Genomic DNA, 21,364 nt, shown 5'->3' with positions numbered 1-21,364 from the left:
TGAAAATAAATTCAAAAGAACTTTGAATTTAATTCTTTGAAACTCCCAACTCATATTTCATATAATTTGAAGAAGTCCTTTTATCTTCTCTCATGAAAATCATTGAGATGCATGAAGTTTATGAATTGAAATATTTTCAAATGAAATCCAATTATTTTCAAATACCCTTTCATTTAATTTAAATGGAAGAAGTCATATCATCTTCGCTCAAGGGTTTTGTATTTGAAAAGAATTTGAATTCATGGAGATCAGAAAGCAAATATGAAAGTTTGGGAAAGTCCTTTTATTCCGTCTCATTTAACTTTCAAAAAGTTTCGAATTCACTCACTTTCAGACAATCAATCAAACAATCAGTCAAATCTATCTATTTATTATAACATCCAAAATTTAGAATTTTGGGATGTTACACGAGCTTTCGCTCGATGAGGCAGGACTCGCCTGCCTCGCTGAGCCACTGGCAATGGCGTCGCAGAACAGAGCCGGAAGGATGCCGCGCAGTCAAAGCGAGCGGAAGGCGGCCATGGTGTTGGCCTGGATGAGATCGAAGGCGGTGATGACGACGTCGTCCCAGAGCGGCACGATGCCCCCGGAGAGGATCTTGATGGCAATCGCGCTACCGATGACCTCCTGTATGTCGGCGTCGACGAGCGTGAGCTCTGTCGTGACCCAAAGCGCACGCGTGGCCCATGGCGGGTACTCTTCCCGGCAGAGCTCGGCGAGGTACTTCATGGTGATGACCCCGAGGCACGCGGAGAGCAGCTGCACGAGCGCGCCCATGACCGTGGCCCAGAGCAGCAGCTAGAGGAGCTAGTACCCGGCGACGGCGCCCGCCTGCAGGTCCCCCTCGAGGTTTCCCAGGTCGACGAAGCCGATGGACATGAGGAAGCCGGGCCCCGTGAAGCGCTAGAGCTTCCGCCAGGAGAAGGCCAGGCGAGCGCGCGCGGCGCCAGGGTCGCCGTCGTCGTCCGGCTCCGAGTCGGAGATGGAGATGGAGATCTTGCCGTCCGAGTCGTATGCGCACTCCTCGTACTCGTCGTGGGAGGAGGAGGTGCCCCCGCCAGGGAGCAGGCTCTCGGCGAGGTCACCCGAGGCGACCTCATCAAGCACACCGGACGACGGCCAAGCGCCCTCACTGCCCCGCACGCCGGACGCCGGCCTCGCTGCCCCGCTGCCTCATCGGCATGCTCGAGAGAGAGGGGCATGGGAGAGGAGAGAGGAAAAGAGAGGAAAGAGGGTGAGGGCACGTGGGTGGGGCCCAGATGAAAAGAGAGGAGAGAGGGAAGTGGGAGATTGAGAGTGGGCCAATAGCCAGAAAAAGTAACCGCCGGCACGCCCAGCTGCCCCCTGGGGGGCTGAGTTCGGGGTGGGTTTATCGGCGTCGTTTTTCTCCAAATCCGGCGAAAAGTGAGGATTTGGGGGCATCAGTGGGAGGATTTTTTACCGTTGGTGCTAGAAAAATGGCCTGGGGGGCATTCCAGGGGGCGTGGGTGGAGATGCTCTTAGGTCCCATAAGAGAAATGGGAATGAATTTAAAACACCGGGGCACCGTTTATTGCCGGCAAAACATTGAGATGCCTGGTTTTTAAATTCTAGTACATCCAAAACTCGTCTAAAATTCATGAAACTTGGCATGCTATCATGGAGCGGCATCAACATGTCGTGGTAATGTTTTTGTCCCATTTGAGGCAGGTTTGGGTATATGCTTCTCACAAACCAAAGCTTCTCACAACAAGCATGATGGTTTCGGTAGGGAACGCCCTACCTTTGGGGACGAAACGATATCCATTGGCTCTTATTGATTTCAAAACTTTTCTCGTGTCAACATAGAACAACAGGAGTGTTGTGTTATTTTTTGTGATTTTTCGGGTTTCGTTCGGACATTTTTATGCATTAAGTGAGTTTTCAATGCATTTATGTGCATAATTCAAATTTGAACTACATGCACATGCTCTAGTGCATATAAATTGGTTGAAAAATCAAATATGTGTCCTTGGGTGCATGCTTAGGTCGCATGCAAGAAATGGGAATGAATTTCAAACACCAGGGCACCGTTGATTGCTGGCAAAACATTGAGATGCCTGATTTTTAAATTCTTGTAAATCCAAAACTGGGCTGCAATTCATGAGACTTCGCATGCTATCATGGAGCGGCATCAACATGCCGTGGTAAATTTTTTGTCCCATTTGGGGCAGGTTTGGGTATATGCTTCTCACAAACCAAAGCTTCTCATAACAAGCATGATGGTTTCGGTAGGGAACGCCCCACCTTTGGGGATGAAATGATACCATTGCCTCTTATTGCTTTCAAAAAATTTCTTGTGTCAACATAGAACAACAGGAGTGTTGTGTTATTTTTTGTGATATTTTAGGGTTCGTTTGAAAAATTTTATGCATTAAGTGAGTTTTCATTGCATTTATGTGCATAATTCAAATTTGAACTACATGCACATGCCCTAGTGCATATAAATTGGTTGAAAAATCAAATCTGTGTCCTTGGGTGCATGCTTAGGTCCCATGCAAGAAATGGGAATTAATTTCAAACACCAGGGCACCGTTGATTGCTGGCAAAACATTGAGATGCCTGATTTTTAAATTCTTGTAAATCCAAAACTCATCTGAAATTCATGAAACTTGGCATGCTATCATGGAGCAGCATCAACATGTCGTGGTAACCTTTTTGTCCCATTTGGGGCAGGTTTGGGTATATGCTTCTCACAAACTAGAGCTTCTCACAACAAGCATGATGGTTTCGGTACGGAACGCCCCACCTTTGGGGACGAAACGATATCCATTCCCTCTTATTGCTTTCAAAAAAATTATCGTGTCAACATTGAACAACAGGAGTGTTGTGTTATTTTTTGTGATTTTTCGGGGTTCATTTGGACATTTTTGTTCATTAAGTGAGTTTTCAATGCATTTACGTGCATAATTCAAATTTGAACTACATGCACATGCTCCAGTGCATATAAATTGGTTGATAAATCAAATATGTGTCCTTGGGTGCATGCTTAGGTCCCATGGAAGAAATGGGAATGAATTTCAAACACCAGGGCACCGTTGATTGCCGGCAAAACATTGAGATGCCCGGTTTTTAAATTCTAGTAAGTGCAAAACTCGTCTGAAATTCATGAAAGTTAGCATGCTATCATGGTAGGGCACCCGACATGCTGTGGTATTTTTCATGTCCATTTTGAGAGAAGGCGCACTCGAATATTGACAGCCAACAAAGGCATTTTGAAAAAATAGCTTCCACTTTAATATCTCAAACGTTTGTATAATTCAAACCGTGTGCGTTCAGTTAACCATTCACGTGATGCCACATGTCTTGGTTTTAATGGCTATAGGAGGTGCCGTGTGGACAGCTGCTTGACTGAACGGGAGGCGTGTGAGCGCAGTCCAATGTGCAGGCTCACTGGGAAGCGTACAAGATGTTCAACGCAAGATCTGTGCATCTCTTCAACGCAAACGGTTCAGATTACGGTATGCAAATTATAGCCAGACTTCGGTGCTAATCCAAGAGACACCGAGCCAAGCTTGACGAGTGGTTCCGATCCCGTGCCATAGATCAGCTCGAGAAGCTAAGTTATAATGATGGGCATATGCGCTTGGTGCCAACGTCCCTGCTACGCTTCGCGCACACGCTGCGCCTCGCCAAGTTCATGAACTGCCACCCCCCTTAATGATGCGCCCGCTCTTTTTCTACCACGACTGAAGCACCTCGAGCTCGTCGCCGTCCACATCCCAAAGGATGACATGGGACATGGAGCGCTTGCTCCGCGGTTGTACTGCACTCGAGTTACTTCATCTTCAGGTGATGAATTGGTCGAGTACCTTGCACATCACCTCCAGGACCCTCCGGACTATTTATGTGTGTTGCCTGTGCTGCAACAAGAGATCACAAAAAGTGGACGACAATATGGTCATCCAGGACACACCTTCACTTGAGAGATTACTTCTAGTTGATCAACAAGGTCCAACAAGAATCAATGTCATTTCTGCACCGAAATTGAAAGTGGTGGGCTACTCGTCTGTCAAATACTTCAACTTTCAGGTACAACAGTCGCCTTATATACCTCTCCTTTTGATATCAACGTTATTTCTAGTTTTGAATATGTATGTTCATCTGTCATCCAGCGAAGCTTCACCCAGACTCTGGGCACAGGGAAGGTCTTGGCACTAGAATCTGTCGGCCCCAACCTAGACCAAGTTGTTAGTTGCCTAAGATGCTTTCCGTGCCTCAAGAAGTTGTATATCGACGTGATGTTCCTTTCCTGTTAAATGTTAACCATAAGGGAGTTCAATTTTTTGCACCTTTCCCCAAGTTTACAATGACAATTTACTACGATTTCTGAAGGAATTTTGGAGGATTTTAGGACATACACCCCCACCCCATATTGGTTGCTTCATTCATATGGTTACAATCGTCCATAAGCATTTCTCCTTTGGATTCATCTGTACTAGTTTTCTTAGGGAATTTTTCATCCAATCCAACCTCTTGTGAAGAAGGCTTCATGTTTCTACTCCCTCCATCCCATAATGTAAGACATTTTTCAAGACTAGTCTAGTGTCAAAAAATTTCTTACATTATGGGATGGAGGGAGTAGATTGTAATCAAATGCCCATGCTAATCATGCCAGATCGAAGATAGCACGTTGTTGCATTTTACAAATCCTAAAAACGAAATGGTCGTGTAGCAGTGTTCAAAACTGCATGTAGGCACTAACACGTTTGCTTCTTTTGGAGTGCACGTAGGCACTAACACAATCTCGAATGCCTGGATCTGCATCTCTCAAATATTACTTTGAACTCCTACAAAGGGACCCCACCAGAGATTACACTCGCCAGGTTCTTTCTTCCCAGAGCAAAGGTGCTGAGGGTACTGAGGTAGAACACGCATTTAATTAGGAAACATAAATGGTATGATTATCAGAGTCGGCTAGTACTGTGGAATGGAAATGCCTCCAAAAATGCCAAACATCGTTTTGGTAGAGCATATGGCAAAGCAATTGGAAGTTATTGTGTCAAACCCATACATGACTTGTCAGCGACTGACCCCTTTTCAGAAATGGCACAACTTGCAATGTTTGAATTTGGGCATTGTAATCTTTGAATTTGAACCTTGCAATATTTATGTTCTTTGTTATATTGAACCGTTCTGTTGTCTTGTCTCAACGCAAACATTTCATCCGGGTGAACCGCATGTCATACATCGCATACACCTTGATCTGGATGACCATTTCTTTTGTGTTGCCTAATCACAAACAGTTCATCCAAGTGAACTTTGTAATATACATCACACACACCTTGATCTGGCTGACCGTTTCTTTTGTGTTGCCTAATCACAAATAGTTCATCCAAGTGAACCATATGTTGTACATCGCACACACCTTCATCTGGCTACCCGTTTCTTTTTCCTCCTCATCGAAAATGGTTCATTGAACTAAATTGTATGCCCTGAATCGCACACATTTGATGCATCTGTCATCGCAAGCGTTTTACGCCTTTTTTGACGGGTTTTTTACACCATCATTTGCGATTATTGCATCACACACAGTTTCGTCGAACGGTCTCTGATCGTTGTGTCGCGTTAGCAGCTGCGTGCAGTAGTGTAGTTTTTGGTGTTTGTATGATATGTGTTGGGGGCCGTGCATAGCGCTGACCCTAGGGGTGGGCTATGATGTGGTAGAGACACGAGGCATGGTGTACCGGGACGCCCTTTTGGTGCCTCAGGAACCCTACTCTCATTGTTTGGGGTCGTGAGTGAAACCCCGGCCGGATCTCCTTGTGGATGGAACCCGAATAGGCGATAAACCTGGAATAGAGACTTGTGTGGTTAGTCAGGTCATGACCGACACCCTCGCTGGGCTTTCGCTTGAAGGTTGCCGAGTACATGTCGTGTAAACGGCGATAAGTGGTGAGAGCGCGTGTCAAGAAGTACACCCCTGCAGGGTTAACATGATCTATTTGAATAGTCGCGTCCGCGGTAAAGGACTACTTGGTTGCTTATACAGTTCATAGAAAAGTGAAAGTGGATACTCTAAAATGCGCAAGATAAGCGTGAGTGCTATGGATGGAGTTCCCGTAGGGAGACGAGAGCAGATCCATAGTGGTGTATTGATTGGTGAATATGTGGACTCGTGTGCGCCACCTCAAAATAGTTACTTGCAGTCATAGTAGAGGATAGCCACTGAGTCAAAGCTGGCTTGCTGCAGTTAAACTACACCACCCCCTTTATTGATACTGATGCATATGTAGTTAGTTCTGATGTAAGTCTTGTTGGTACAATTGTACTCACGCTTGCTTAATTTATGTTTTTGCAGAGAGACTTCATACTTGCTAGTAGTTCCGCATGGACTTCGATGTTTATCTTGTTACCTCAGCTACGATCTTGAACCCTTGGGAGGGTCTTGTAGATAGTCAGGCTTCTCAGCCTTTTTATTTGTAGTTTTCTGTACTCAGACATGTTATGCTTTCATTGCATGTATGCTCTGTGTGTTGGGTCATGTGACCCATGATTGTGATTCTTATTATGTATAACTCTTCGGAGCCTTATAAATAAATACTTTGAGTCGTAGAGTTTTTTTGTGATGCCATGTTGTATTTCCACATATCGAGCATATTGTCCGTATGATTTTGAAATGCTTGGTATGTGTGGGATCCGGCAATCTAGTTGTTTATTCTAGGTAGCCTCTCTTATGGGGAAATGTCTCCTAGTGCTTCCACTGAGCCATGTTAGCTTGCTACTGCTCCGGAACACTTAGGCTAGCCGGCATGTGTCCTTCTTTGTTCCTGTGTCTGTCCCTTCGGGGAAATTTCACGCGTTGTTCCTTTAAGTCCTTGTAGCTTGCTATGACTTGGGTTCATACCTTGATGACCGACACGTTCGTTGATGGGTCATGTATGCATGTCCCTCTAAGTTAGTGCCACTTTGGGTTTACGACTAGTCATGTCGGCCTGGGTTCTCTGTCATATGGATGCTAGCGACACTATCATATATGTGAGCCAAAAGGCGCAAACGGTCCTGGCCAAGGTAAGCTGGCACCCATGGGAATACCGTGCGTGCGGCCGCAAAGTGATATGATGTGTTACGTGCTAGATCGGTGTGACGAGGATCGGGGTCCTGAAAACTTTGGTATCAGAGCTTGACCGCCTGTAGGACTACCAAGCCAAACTGGTAGTAGTCGTGTCTAGAAATGCTTTAGTTATATAACAGAATTGATTGTGGAAGGGAATGTACGGCTCTTTTTACTCCTTTTCCTTATGTCCCTCTGATCTGAGTCATCCTCTTCTCTTCTATCGGAATTAAGAACTAGGCTTTCTATTATTTCTATCAGGATCACGTGTTACTAATCCATAGACTTATAGGATTGATGGATTCAAGTCTCAGTTTAGTTTCTACTACTACCGTATGTTCATAGCTAGCCTCAAAACCTTGATATTGTGATGTTGAGTGGTCATGCCACTATTTTGCAGGATGTCTCAAATATTTTTGAGCATTTACAGCTGTTATGCTGTCCGAGTCATCCCAGGTTTCTAAATAGTCTGATGCATTTGCAACTCCCTTCTTTCCGTTCCCGTTGTTTCTTTGGGCCAGTTTAACCACACTAATCGGTGAGTTGAGGTACTCTATTGCCTCGACATATATGTTGGAGCTATTATTATGACCCTAGATGTCTTAGAGGATCACCTAGTAATCTAGCCATGTCTTGTGTTCCCAGTGTACTGATTCTGGCCATCATTCTCGAAAACATCCCGTGATGCCATATAGTTAGTAGGCATTCTACTCCTGGGTTTTGAACCCAAGATTCACCCTACTCATTCATGTTGATAGTCTTTGTTAGTTCCTTCAAGATATTAGTGACCTTTAAAATAGTCCTCAAGGTTCGTGGTATATACTTCTTCCAAATACCATGAACCATCCTGGCAAAAGCTCATCCTGAACCAAAAGATCACAACCAGAGTGCTCTTGATGGGTTCTCCATCCTACATTGTGAATTTGCCAGTCCTTCCTCTTCTGCATGGGTTATCCGGAAGAAATGTTGAGCTTTGCTCGACATACTAATCTATGCATCCACAACTTAGAAAGTGATATGATCCTTTGAGTTGTCCCTTTTTAGTTGTATTCTAACCCTCGTGTTTCAGTTGATAGTCGGAAGTAGTTGTGCATTTGTGTTCATCGATGTCTTTTACTCTTGTGGTCCGTCAAGCTGTTCTATTTCGGAATGACTAGGAGAAACAAACCGCAGTACCTCATCCATTTCTAGGATTGGGTCAAAGTAGTTGTATTCCACAGATCAAATGCCAATCCAGCTTTTGTTCGGTTCTACCTTGGAGTATTACCATCTTTACATCAATAATATCATGGGAATTGCACACCATCCTATGAACTCTTGATACAATGATACTTCTCACCATCATCATTCATTCCTTTGTTCCCGCGTTGTTGCGACCAGAATAACGACAAATGAAGCGTGAAGCGTGAAATCAATACACCTAGCAACCCCGTTGCTTGGTAGTTAATGGACAATAATTTCATTCTTAGCATGTTAGTTATTGAATCATCATTCTAAGATTGATAATGCTACCTAGTTCGTTTACTTGGTGCACTTTTCGATAAATGAGTTAGGATTGTGTCAATCCCTTGCTTATTTGATCACATCATCTTGCCTTGAAAGCAAGATTGCTCTCGAGCTTCATAAGATACCGTTGGTTCATGATTTTCCGAATATCTTGTTGGAAGTATCACCAGGTTGTTCCCTGACTGTGATGTTGAGCTCGTGATCTAGTTGGTTTCTTGTAAACCACCCCTTCTCCAAGAATTTGTGTTGCATACCCTGAGCTAGTTGGTTAAGCTAAACAATAACTTGGAGAATTGGAAGATAAAAGCTTTATCTGAGTTAGTTCATTCCAAAGGGATATCCTTGGGTGTGTGTTGAAGGAAGATGATATCTTCATCGATTGATCCTCGTGATCAGTTGTTGGATCTATTATCTTATCCAATCTTTGATTTGAGTATGGGCTATCGTCAAATGAAATCAGAAGCAATGATGTTCATAATGTTGTCTTACTCGTGGTTGTTCCTCGAGCATACACCATTATATCTTTTGGGTCTGACCAATACTATCGCCTTATTCACATAGTTATGGAATTCCATCTTCATGGGTATCTTGATGACTTGTTGTTGAGCTCATCAGCAACATTTTATCTTCTCCATGATTCATGTTGAACAGTAAGCTAGTGTTGGAAACTTTGTAAACAATGTCTTCCTGTTGCATTCATGAGGTATATGTTTGGATAAGAGAAGTGACTTCCTCTAAATCACGTGTATCTGATGTAAGTTGTCACCGTGAATTCAAGAAAGTTTGTTTTGCTTCCTCTGGAATCATCCCAAGTCAGTCATGCACGTGCGAAGTATTCCATGGTTTCATAGACTGATCATCTTCATTCCATATGTATTTCCTAGCACACCAAGATACTGATTGATTTGTTCAAGGATAAGAAGTTCCTTCCTAAGAGCTAATCCAGACTTATATAAGGACTTCGATATACTTGATGATGGTTCCCAACCAGAACTCGATAGTGTTTTATTATAAGACTACTATGTGGTCATGCTTGTCTTGGACAAGGTGTTCACATGTGTCTAGTAGAACCAGCTCATGTTTTGGAGCTTGCTATTGTAGTTCATTTCCCAAGAATCTTGCAACATCGTCTTGTCGATTTGCATTGCAAACCTTCTTTTCCAGACATGCCGTCTGAAATATCCCGTTACCAACTAGATCTGAATCTCAGGCAGATATGATGGTTGGAACATTCCCAACATTTGCATTTTGTCCCCACCTTGCACCCGAAATTGTGCCATTTTACTATGGTCCGCCCTCTCGGTAAGTACTACTCAGGATTACCTTCAAAAGTGGCTTACTATGGGTTCTTTCCATTTCCACTAAGAAGCAAAAAGCATCCATTACATTATCTTCAACAAGTTAGTCCACATCGTCCATCCTAGTCCGAGTATGTCATTCTTTCGAACTCCTTCAAATGATCGATTGTGATTGTCTTAGGATGGTATAAAGAGTTTCAATGATCTTTGTATCAAAAGTAATTCCTTTTGCCACTAAATAGAATAATTCTACGAGTCACCTCCTCTAAGGTGCCCCGTTATGGAATCATGGCAGTTAACTCCTCGCTATGCCGTGACCGAGCGTGGAATTGTTGCCTACCAAATTGAGCAATCGCCATCTGTTTCCTTTCACCCCTCCTGTGTGTTTTGTGTTTTAGCTCAAGAGACACTTTTTCTTCTGACTCCGTGAGTTGATATTGAGTGCTCGAACTTCGAGGGGATCGATTCATGTAGAGTTCCTCTCTGTCGTCATCATGTTGGATGAAGATCTTGAAAGCAAAGATGTCAAGAACAATTGGAGCAATGAATCAACATCTTAGAGAGGGGCAATTGGATCATGTAGATCGTGTCAGCTTTGTGTCCCCTCTATCTTCTTATATCGTGTCTTAAATCTCGGGGCGAGATTCTTGTTTAGTGGGGGTGAGTTGTCATAGCCCTAGCTCAGCCCCTGTTGTCCTTGCTTGATCTTGTTGCATCTTGTTTTAATTTTATTTAAAGTTGAAATGGGGATTGATCAAACCCTAGCACCAAAAGAACTCAACTAGGTTCAATCTAAAAATATTTTCATTGAACCCAAAGTGCCTCAAGAAAAGTTCATGATTTTTGGTTAAGATAGAAACCTCTGCCAAAAATGATGAATATATTTCTAGGACATTTTTGGAATTTTGAATTAAATCATATTGTATTTGAGATGGAGGGAAATAAATGCTATAAATATTTTATTGCTCCAACAATTCTGAAATTATTTGAGGGTTACTCGAATATTTCAAAGAGTGCCCACAATGATTTTCAGGTTCTACAAAAATGGTTTAGTTTGAAAACTAAATCAAAATAGAGTTAAAGAAATAGAAAAGAGAAACAAAATATAAACAGAGACAGGGAGAGAAAGAAACCCATCTGAGCCTTTTACCTTGATAGCCGGACGACCCAACTCACCTCCTCATTCGTTGTCTTCCCCGCGCCTACTGGCACTCTGCGTGGCGCGTGCACAGCCGAGTCACGGCCACCTCCTGCTGGCCACGTAGCTGCTGCCCCTCGTCCTGCTCCACCGCCCAGGACTGCCTCGACCCTCTGCACCTCTCCCCTCTCTCTCTGGACCCCTCCCCCTCCTCTGCTCTCTCCCTGCAGCACCACCGAGCGCGCCCGTCGCCGCCGCTCGTCGTTGCCTTAGAAACATCCAGCTTCGCGCCCCGCCAGCGTGTCCACAACCTTCACCTCATTGCCATAGCCCTCTCTGTCGGCTCACGCGACCGGAAGAACCCCGACGCGTCGTCCTCGACCTCATCTTCTTCCTTGGCCACAGGATATCGCAGTCGGGATTCCGATGTTGTCAAGCCTTCCCCGGGCACGTTGACCCTCTCCTTGTCCTCCCTGTGAGCTACTTCGTCTCCCTCCTCTCCTCTCTCTACTTTTTGCGCCCCCAGCTAGCTTCACCGCCATGCTTGAAGCTTGCTGCCATCGTGCCATGTCGCTGCCACGGCCACAGCTGCCTCCGCCCGCTTTTGAGCGTGTCGCCATTCTCACCGTGCACCCAGGAGCCGAATGCATGCACTAGCTCCTCATGCCATGCTCCCTAACACCGAACCCAAGGTCGCCCGAGCTCCGGCCGCCGCCTCACTCATTGTCGTTGCTGATTCCGGCCAGCCCAGCACCCGCAGCAGCCACCGACCAACTCGCCTCGTCGCGTCGGTCCCGCAGAACCCATCTGCATGACCTCTCGTCATCAGAAACGGTCAGACGAGGACCTCCGTCGTGTCCTGCTTAGCGCCGGTGGCTAATCGCCGGTTAGCCGACGTGGCCGTCATTAGATTAGGGGCTAACTAACCCTATTAGTTTAACACTAGACACTGACCGTGGGACCCGCTTTGTTAGTTTACTAGACAACAAAAATAATTAGATTATTTAATAATATTAGTGGACCCACACGTCAGCATTGACCATGCTGACGTGGCCTTTGACCGGGCCCACATGTCTGTGACCCTAGCCATCACCGTGCACTGACCAGTGGGACCCGCTGGTCAGGTTTAACTTGGACCGGCTCCTGTTGACTTGCTGATGTCACACCTACGTCATGTTGTCACAGTAATCCATTTCTAGAATTTAAATAAATCTTAAATGATTTATTTATTTCAGAAAATAACCAAAACTTCTAAAATTCATAGAAAATAATCTATAACTCCAAATAAAATAATTGATATATGAAAAATGATAAAAAAATCCAGTCTATCCAATGGTACTATTTTCATGCATGTTAAAGCAAGTTAAACCTGCTCATAAGGTCAAATCAATTCAATGGCATGTGAATAATAATTTATGGAGTTTGAATTTGAACCTTGAGTTCAAACCAACTTCATTTAACTTGTTGCTAGCTACATTAGCTCAAATCACATCATATTGCCATGTCACATTCATGCATCATATTGTTGCATTGCATTGATTGTGTTCCTACTCTGTTTGTCGGTGTTGTTCCCCCCTCAGTAGACGTTGTTCCGACGATGAGTTCGATGACACCGATGAAGAACTATACTATATTCAGAAGTGCTAGGCAAGCAAAACCCCTTTGTTCATTCTGATACAATCCCACTCTCTCACTCCTGCTCACTTTGACTGCATTAGGACAACAACGATTCAACTGTTACATGATGTGGTAGTTGAACCCCTTTCCTATGCATGACCCATCATTGCCACAGTAAATAGATGAAACCCACTAGCATGAGTAGGAGTTGTTTGAGCCCTGATGTGCCTACTCATTCATAATTGTTGTCATGCCTGCTACTACATAGAGTTGAGTCAGGTCTGATTCATCAGAGATTAATTGAAATGTGGTGAACATGTCCTACTGTTGAGAGCTAACTGTCTGAACATGATTTGGTAAAGGTAGCGGTGAGAGGCCATGTAGGAGTACATGGTGGGTTGTCTCATTGCAGCCGTCCTCAGTAACTGAGTTCTGTGTTTGTGATCCAAGACAGTTACTACCACGCATTGGAATGCTTAAGTGCCCCTCTCGACTTATTAATCGTCTTGATCTCTATCCAGGAGTTGCAACTAGTTTCTGGTGTTTGTAGGACATGTGTTGGGGGCCGTGCGTAGCGCTGACCCAAGGGGTGGGCTATAATGCGGTAGAGACACGAGGCACGGTGTATTGGGACGCCCCTTTGGTGCCTCGGGAACCCTGCTCTCATCGTTTGGGGTCGTGACTGAAATCCCTGCCGGATCTCCTTGTGGATGGAACCCGAATAGGCAATAAACCTATAGTAGAGACTTGTGTGGTTAGTCGGTCGTGACCGACACCCTCGCTGGGCTTCGCTTGAAGGTTGCCGAGTACATGTCGCGTAAACGGTGATAAGTGGTGAGAGCGTGTGTGAAGAAGTACACCCATGCAGGGTTAACATAATATATTCGAATAGCCGCGTCCGCAGTAAAGGACTACTTGGTTGCTTATACAGTTCATAGACAAGTGAAAGTGGATACTCTAAAATGTGCAAGATAAGCGTGAGTGCTATGGAGGGCGTTCTTGTAGGGAGACGAGAGCGGATCCATAGTGGTGTATTGATTGGTGAATATGTGGACTCGTGTGCGCCACCTCAAAAGAGTTACTTGCAGTCGTAGTATAGGATAGCCACTGAGTCAAAGCTGGCTTGCTGCAGTTAAACTCCACCACACCCTTTATTGATACTTATGCATATGTAGTTAGTTATGATGTAAGTCTTGCTGGGTATAATTGTACTCATGCTTGCTTAATTTATGTTTTTGCAGAGAGACTTCAGTCTCACTAGTAGTTTCGTGTGGACTTCGACGTTCAGCTTGTTACCTCAGCTACAAACTTGTACCCTTGGGAGGGTCTAGTAGATAGGCAGGCTTCTCAGCCTTTTTCATTTGTAGTTTTCTGTACTCAGACATGTTATGCTTCCGTTGCCTGTATGCTCTGTGTGTTGGGTCATGTGACCCATGATTGTAATCCTTACTATGTATGACTCTTCAGAGCCTTATGAATAAATACTTTGAGTCATAGAGTGGTGTTGTGATGCCATGTTGTATTTTCACATATCGAGCATATTGTGTGTATGATTTTGAAATGCTTGGTATGTGTGTGATCCGACAATCTAGTTGTTTATTCTTGGTAGCCTCTTTTATGGGGGAATGTCTCCTAGTGCTTCCACTGAGCCATGGTAGCTTGCTACTGCTCCGGAACACTTAGGCTAGCCGGCATGTGTCCTTCTTCGTTCATGTGTCTGTCCCTTCGGGAAAATGTCACGCATTGTTCCTTTAAGTCCATGTAGCTTGCTACGACTTGGGTTCATACGTTGATGACCGACACATTCGTTGTTGGGTCATGTATGCCTGTCACTATAAGTTAGTGCCAATTTGGGTTTATGAATAGTCATGTCGGCCCGGGTTCTCTGTCATATGGATGCTAGAGACACTATCATATACGTGAGCCAAAAGGCGCAAACAGTCCTGGGCGAGGTAAGGTGGCACCCATGGGAATACCGTGTGTGAGGTCACAAAGTGATATGATGTGTTACATGCTAGATCAGTGTGACTTAGGATCGGGGTCCTGACATGAACGGGAAAGCCTAGGCCTCTTAGTAGGAAGGGCACGAAGCATACCCTCTCATGCTTGCTTTGGAGCAGGAGAGTTCTCGGTGAGTGCTGGGCCATCGACAAAAATTAATCCGGCGCGGACGGGAATGAGATTCTCCATGGGAAGGTAGCCATGCGTCTGTAGATTTCTCAGCTAGAGGCGCTAGACTGAACATCTCGTCCAATCACCAGGGAGAGGGCCATGAGGGCAGGAGGATGAACAGGGAATGTCGGCCATGGTGCCTGAGGATTTTTTTCCGAAGCTATTTTTTGGTGAAGGGGATGGGTTAACCATCCCCCATACCTTTGGATCTATAAATAAGCATCCTAGCCCAGAGCTGAAAGGACGAGGTTGCTAAAAGGGGGCATTGGGTCGTGTGCCTTCTAAAAAGGTGCCTGGCGGTCAAAGTTGGCCCTTGCCTCGAGGTAAGCCTTAAACTCCGATGGTCCCACCATGATCCAAAGATGTCTTCGGACGCCGGATTGTCAAAGCCAGTCAGGCACGAGTGCGGAATGTGAATGGGCCATGATTGGTCGGTGAGCTTTCAATGCTGATCCGAATTCCGGATAGTATTCGGCATAAGAACACTGCTCCGAACAGTATGGGGAAGGTGAACAACTCACCTCGCAAGACGAAGATTTGAAGACGCCAGATGGCATTCCCCGACATTGGAGGCTAGTTCGGGAGCTACTGAGGGAGTCATGGATAAAGGGGTCCTCGGGACACCAGCCCATTGCTTGTGGGCCGGACTATATGGCTACTATGAAGCCGAACTATGGCGTGGACACGTGACCGGACAGAAGATCTTCAGAGTCGTGGTGTGCCCTCCAAGTCAAGAATAGCGTGATCTTTCCTTTGTTGTGACCGATAGCATGTATCCCTAACCCTACCGGTTCCTATATAAACCAGGGGGTTTTATTCTTTAGGGATAGAGCAACATCCATTACCCCATCAACCTAGGGTTTAGCTCGCCTGATATTGAGGTAGATCGACTCTGTAACTATATCATACACATCAAATACAATCAAGCAGGACGTAGGGTTTTACCTCTTCGAGAGGGCCCGATGACAGTGTCCTGGACTAGCGGGTACTCACCACATCGTCTCCCGATAAGTTAGATTGGGCCGAGGACTCCCATGGCCATTTACTCATGGGCCAGTTCAGATAGTCGATGCATACACGAGGAAGATTCCACAAGACTTGGTGATCAAGACAAGGACTCATCTCCACCGACGTATTCGACTAGGACTCTTGTTATCCTAGGCCTCTGATACATTATATAAGCCGAGGTCGGGCTAGTCGATAGGGACATGCAAGATCAGTATGACATTATTCATTGTACACCCAGGTTTTAGACCACAACATATGATCTCGAGGTAGATCAACTCTGTACTTGATATTTCATCAATATAAACAAGAGCAGGACGTAGGGTTTTACCTCTATCAAGAGGGCCCGAACCTGGGTAAAACATCATCTCCTTCGTTCCTATTACCATTGATTCGAGAATCCACAGCTCGGGACCCCCTACCCCGAGATCTGCCGGTTTTGACACCGACAGTGGTGCTTTCATTGAGAGTTCCGCTGTGAGTTCGACAAAGGATCAATGGGGATCAATGGCTCTCCTGCAGATCAACAGCGACGTCAACATCTTCGTCGCCGGCTCAACTAGTCACCTTGGATTGACCAAGGATTGTGCCCTACCTCCAATTGTCATGTTCGGACGAGGGCCTTCATCAACATCAACTCTGATCTCTATCATGAACATCAACATCAACATCAACTCTGATCTCTCTCAGCGTCAACATTGCCCTCAGGCGACTGTGCTGTTTTTCTGAAAAGCGAACTTGTATCCGCTAACACCACTTCCTCGAGCATCAGTTTGACGATTCCTTCAGTGGAATTGTGCGGAATTGAGTCTATAACAACACTATAAAATTTCATTGCGTTCCGATGGAACAATCTCCACCGATCTCCGATATACCGGAGCCCTGTCGAGTCTGGACGGGAATAAGGATGAGTTTAGGGCGTGGTCTCTAGGGCCCAGCTCAGAGGTTATTTGGAAGATCCAACCGTTCATCTGCTGCAGATTTCCATATCTACCACCTCTCAAAATTTCAGATCGATCCAACCGTTCAAACTCCGGGAACCTTCTGATTAGTGCATCACTTTTCAGATCTCTTTCCTGCGCGAATACGAATCTGACCTGAGTTCATCTCTTTTCATGAATGAGATATTGAACAACCTTTTTGGAATAATCTCTTTCTAGGGTATTTTGTTTTGTTTCCGAACACATGCTCACAAATTTCGCTCCTTTTCGGAGGTAATCTTCACCGTCACGCTAGTGTCAAACCAGTCCAGCAATATTGCTTCATGGCTGCCGACCTGCACTAGACACATCGTTGATTTGTTGAGCCGAGCTCAACTTCTTCAGATCATCGTCTTGGTGAGCTGAACCAGAGTTCGGAATTTCAAAGGATAAATCGTCACCAACATCGCCACCCCACGGATCACATGGAGCGGGCACACCGGCATCGCCGCATGGTCACTTCATCAAGCCGGCATTGACCGCATCACAAGTTATGACATGCGTCGGCATGGCCACACTATTGCTTCTTCAAGCCGATGTCCATCACGCCAAACTATTTCAACACCTCGGCTGACACGGCAGCTGCAACGTCTCCTTACCGGCCTGTTCCTCACCTCGGCTGGACCGGGGGCTTCAGCATATCTTCATCAAACCTACTCTGGTGACTTCGACGTCACCAGCCGACATGCTTTGACTGATCGACTGACATGGAGGCTTCGACACCTCGGTTGGACCAGGGACTTTGCTATTTCTTCATCAACATACCCTGGTGACTTCGGCGTCACCAGCCGACTAGCTTTGTCACCTTAGTTGGACCGGGGGCTTTGCCTCGGCGAGACAACTTTTGCCAGGATCGCCATGCCGTCGCTTTATCGCCCATCAGGCAATGGGTGTGTGGAGAGTCCCAATTTTGGGAGTCACCTTTCTTCGGATTGCTACAACAAATAAACCAGGTGTTATTAATCCTAGTGATTTTTACTTGTTTGGGTTTATTTTTCCCGGGGAATTATTACTCTAGTTTGTTATATCATCTATACACAGTTCTATCAAATGGTGGCCACATTAATGACGGTTGCGTGGTGGTTCGGTCAGTTTCCATACACAGGTCTATGAATTCAGGCTTTGTCGCACCTTTACCGCATCACGCCGACGCCCTGCATCGAAATTGACTTCGGCGCCAAGACACATATCTTTAAATAAACTATTTTGCGTAAATTAATTATGCGAGGATTTTTATATATTTATATTATTATTGATGGACTGCACTATTTTACATGTGTAGGTAATCGACTTCGACTACGTCACGCGGTCACTTCGGCAAGCCGACATCGTCATCCCAATCGGCTTAAATCGGCTCGCGTGATCACCTTGTTGGTCGAATTGCCATACCGACATGTTCGGTTGCCTCGGGACTTCAGCATCACTGAGGGAGCTCTACCTCATCGAGTGTTCGGCACACATGCCATATTTCTTTTATTACTCACTTTGCATAAATTATTAATTATGCAACAATTTTTTTAATTTATTATTATTACTATTATCTCCGGTTTGCACTAGTTCCTGTGCACAGGTAAATTATCTGGGTCGGGCAGTGTTGTCACCTCAGCGTACAAACATACAACGTCACCTCGGCTGGACTGGGCCTTCGTCCTCACTTCATTAAACCACGCCGGGGACATTGGCGTCACTCTGCTAGCCTGCTTTGGTTGTGCTATGTCACCACTCCGAAGTGCCGAGCTCTTCGCTCCGCCATCTCGGGACCGGCTTGGGGGATGGAACCTTGTCCCGCATCAAGCTCGGACCGCGTAATCAATGCCGAACACATTAACCAGCTAAGTCGCTTTCATGCTCAAAGTCTTAATTTTGTAACTTGTATTTGGTTCAACCTTCCTCACATACGTTGTTCGTTAAAAGAAACTCCCTTTTCTCATGTTAACTAGGGGCTCTTAAAATTTACTTGAGCCATTTTATAGTAAATGTGTTTTCTTCTTGGTCGTTGCAAAGTCTTTTTCTACCGCTCCTTTATCGACTCGAGTGTATGGTCAATAGCCGGATAGCCTAGCTTCTCTCTAAAGCCGCTCGAGTTTAGTTTGCTAAACTCACCTCGGAGAAGCACTCCGCCTTCGGGATAAGGAGCTTGAAGCCGTAGGCTGACCCGCTTGAAGTCTTGAGATCGGATGTGTCATGTTAAGCCACGATAGAAGCACACTTTTTTTTATAAAAGACCAATTTTCGGATTGGCACCAAATGACTCGCTTTAGTTCGGGCGTAAAGTTTTTACTAAAGTTTTTAGGTTTTCCAAGCCTATGGCACTTTTAAACTATTTATGTGTTCCCAGCATAAGTCTCGCAGTGCAACGCCGAACACCTTTCGAGATTCGGCAAAAACATTCTCGGATATTGCTATATATGCACCAGTTTCGAATTGTGTCTTCGGTCAATAGTTGGGTTGCCCGGCTCATGTGCTTGCCTCCTACGTTCCGCTTTGTTCGGCTAGGTGTGCAAATGGAGAACCACCGCGATTGTGCTTCCAGTTCGCTTGGTTAAGTGCCTTAGTGGAGAAAGCCAAAAACTGACAGTCACAATAAGCGTAAACTGGTCAGCGATCCGATGTCTGTATCAACCTATAAGATAGATAGAGGTCACCCTGTGTTAAATGATGGGCCGATCATAACATTGGCTGAAGTGTTTACGGCTTGACCTCGGCTGTCACCTAACACTAATCGGGGGCTCGTAACTAGCCTCCCCAATTTAAAGCTCCTATGACTACATGAAAGTTATAAAGCCCGCATATCTGATTGCCTTGTTTCCGCTAACACAACCGCCTTCGGGCACCGAGACATCGGCTAAGGGTTGTTTTGTTATTGCGAACACACCCTGCGTAGCATCTACAAGGGGGTGGAAGCCAACGATGGGCCACTTTCAACTGATAAATGGTCTCAACAGAGTCAAATTAAACATTCATCGGTGTTTGTATTTCATATACGAGGGCTGCCTTCTGCAATCATCATTATAAAGCCATAAATATGCATCAATTTGACTTAAGATTTTCTTCAAACTGGGTTGCTTGCCTCCTGTGCTTACCCCTATGTTCCCGATTGTTCATCTAGGCGGTAAAGGGAGAGCACCTCTGTGATTGTTACTACCAGGCCATCCGAGTTAGTACCTCAGACTGGGTGAAGCCGAAAGCTAGCGATCTTAAAGGATATAATTGGTCGGCAACGACGGAAGTGAAAATTTGGGTTCGTTAATACTATAGAGTTCGGGAACTTTCCCCGAACTAAATCCTCAATATTTTCCTCCCACATTGATCGGATGCGAGGTTTTATGATCACGATCAACATGACAACCCAAAGAAAGGATACGATAGCGGGACTATTTTCTTTGGAAGATGTTTCTTACGTTAAAACGTAATATAAGACATCTCTCTGTGTAACTTTGTTTATAAAACCGTATGGCCGGATTGCCTTGTTTGTCGTAAATATTTGCCCTCATAAAGGCTTTATAAAGTAGGACAAACACTCCCTAGCTACTGGCCGAGGAGGTTGAAGCCCATGGTCAGTCAACAAAGTTTTCTACAATGCGGATCCAAGCATTAATGATGTAAAGTACTTGGGTACATAGAATCATTACACATAAATTGTGAGCAAAAATCAATTTTTTCGCAGCCAATCTTTTAAAGAGTCAATGGCATTGTCTGTTTGAGACAATCGAGTAGCTGACATAACGCTCTCATAGTTCCTTATTGGCATTGATTTCCTTTCTATTAAGTCCCTTGAGGCCGATCTTGGAGAGCTCAACTTTCGTTATCTCTAACTCCTTTATGAGATCTTTATTCTCTTTCCGAGAAGTTTGTGTTAAACACAACAAATTTTTTCTGTCAAACGGATATCGATCCTTAATTCGTCCACTCGTGCCCACATTAAGGCTCGGGGGCTACTGGGCTTGGCACTCATTATTTATAAATATTAAAAGGGAACATCGATCCCCTGATCTGGCGTTGCCACCTGACCAGTGGCTTGGGGGCTTTGCATTGCCTATTCAATGCAAAAAATTCAAAGTGCTCACTGTTTGGCATAACCGAACTATGGACAAGCGCGTCTTCGGACGACAATAAGTACCATATGGGACTTATCCGGCATCAAGCTAATATATCACGATGACTTCTCATGACCCTCTCTCAGTGGCCCGTCCGCCGATCACTATTACCTCTAATATATTACACTGCATTTCTATTCCTATGTATGCTACCGAGCTAAGAGTTGATCCGCAGGCCGATTTCACGAATGGATCTAGGGTTTTAGACCGACACACACCTTGAGGGCTACTGGTTATACATATTGACAACAAATAAATTTACATGCATTGGAAATAAAATCCGCAAATAATTAGCCCATTACCGAGGTGTTGAACCCCCTCGAAAGCATTTCGGGATATAGCTCGGATGCAAGTGGCTTGCTCCATAGAGGGCATTTCTGGCATTAAGCTTGGCTAAACTCCTTCAACTTTTTTGAACCAAGGTGATCTATGACACCTCGGATACGGTCTGGCGCTGGAGCTCGGATGCAGTCCGGCAT

General features: G+C 45.1%; 1 pseudogene; it reads right to left on the bottom strand.

The window, feature by feature from the left end:
• Nucleotides 1-498: 498 nt before the first annotated feature.
• Nucleotides 499-21,364, bottom strand: part of LOC125547027 — an 81,304-nt pseudogene continuing 60,438 nt past the window's right edge.

This window comes from Triticum urartu, chromosome 3 (assembly GCF_003073215.2).
Source record: "Triticum urartu cultivar G1812 chromosome 3, Tu2.1, whole genome shotgun sequence".
Taxonomy (NCBI): domain Eukaryota; kingdom Viridiplantae; phylum Streptophyta; class Magnoliopsida; order Poales; family Poaceae; genus Triticum; species Triticum urartu.
The sequence above is the reverse complement of the archived record's forward strand: the minus strand, read 5'-3'. Positions and strand labels throughout refer to the sequence as shown.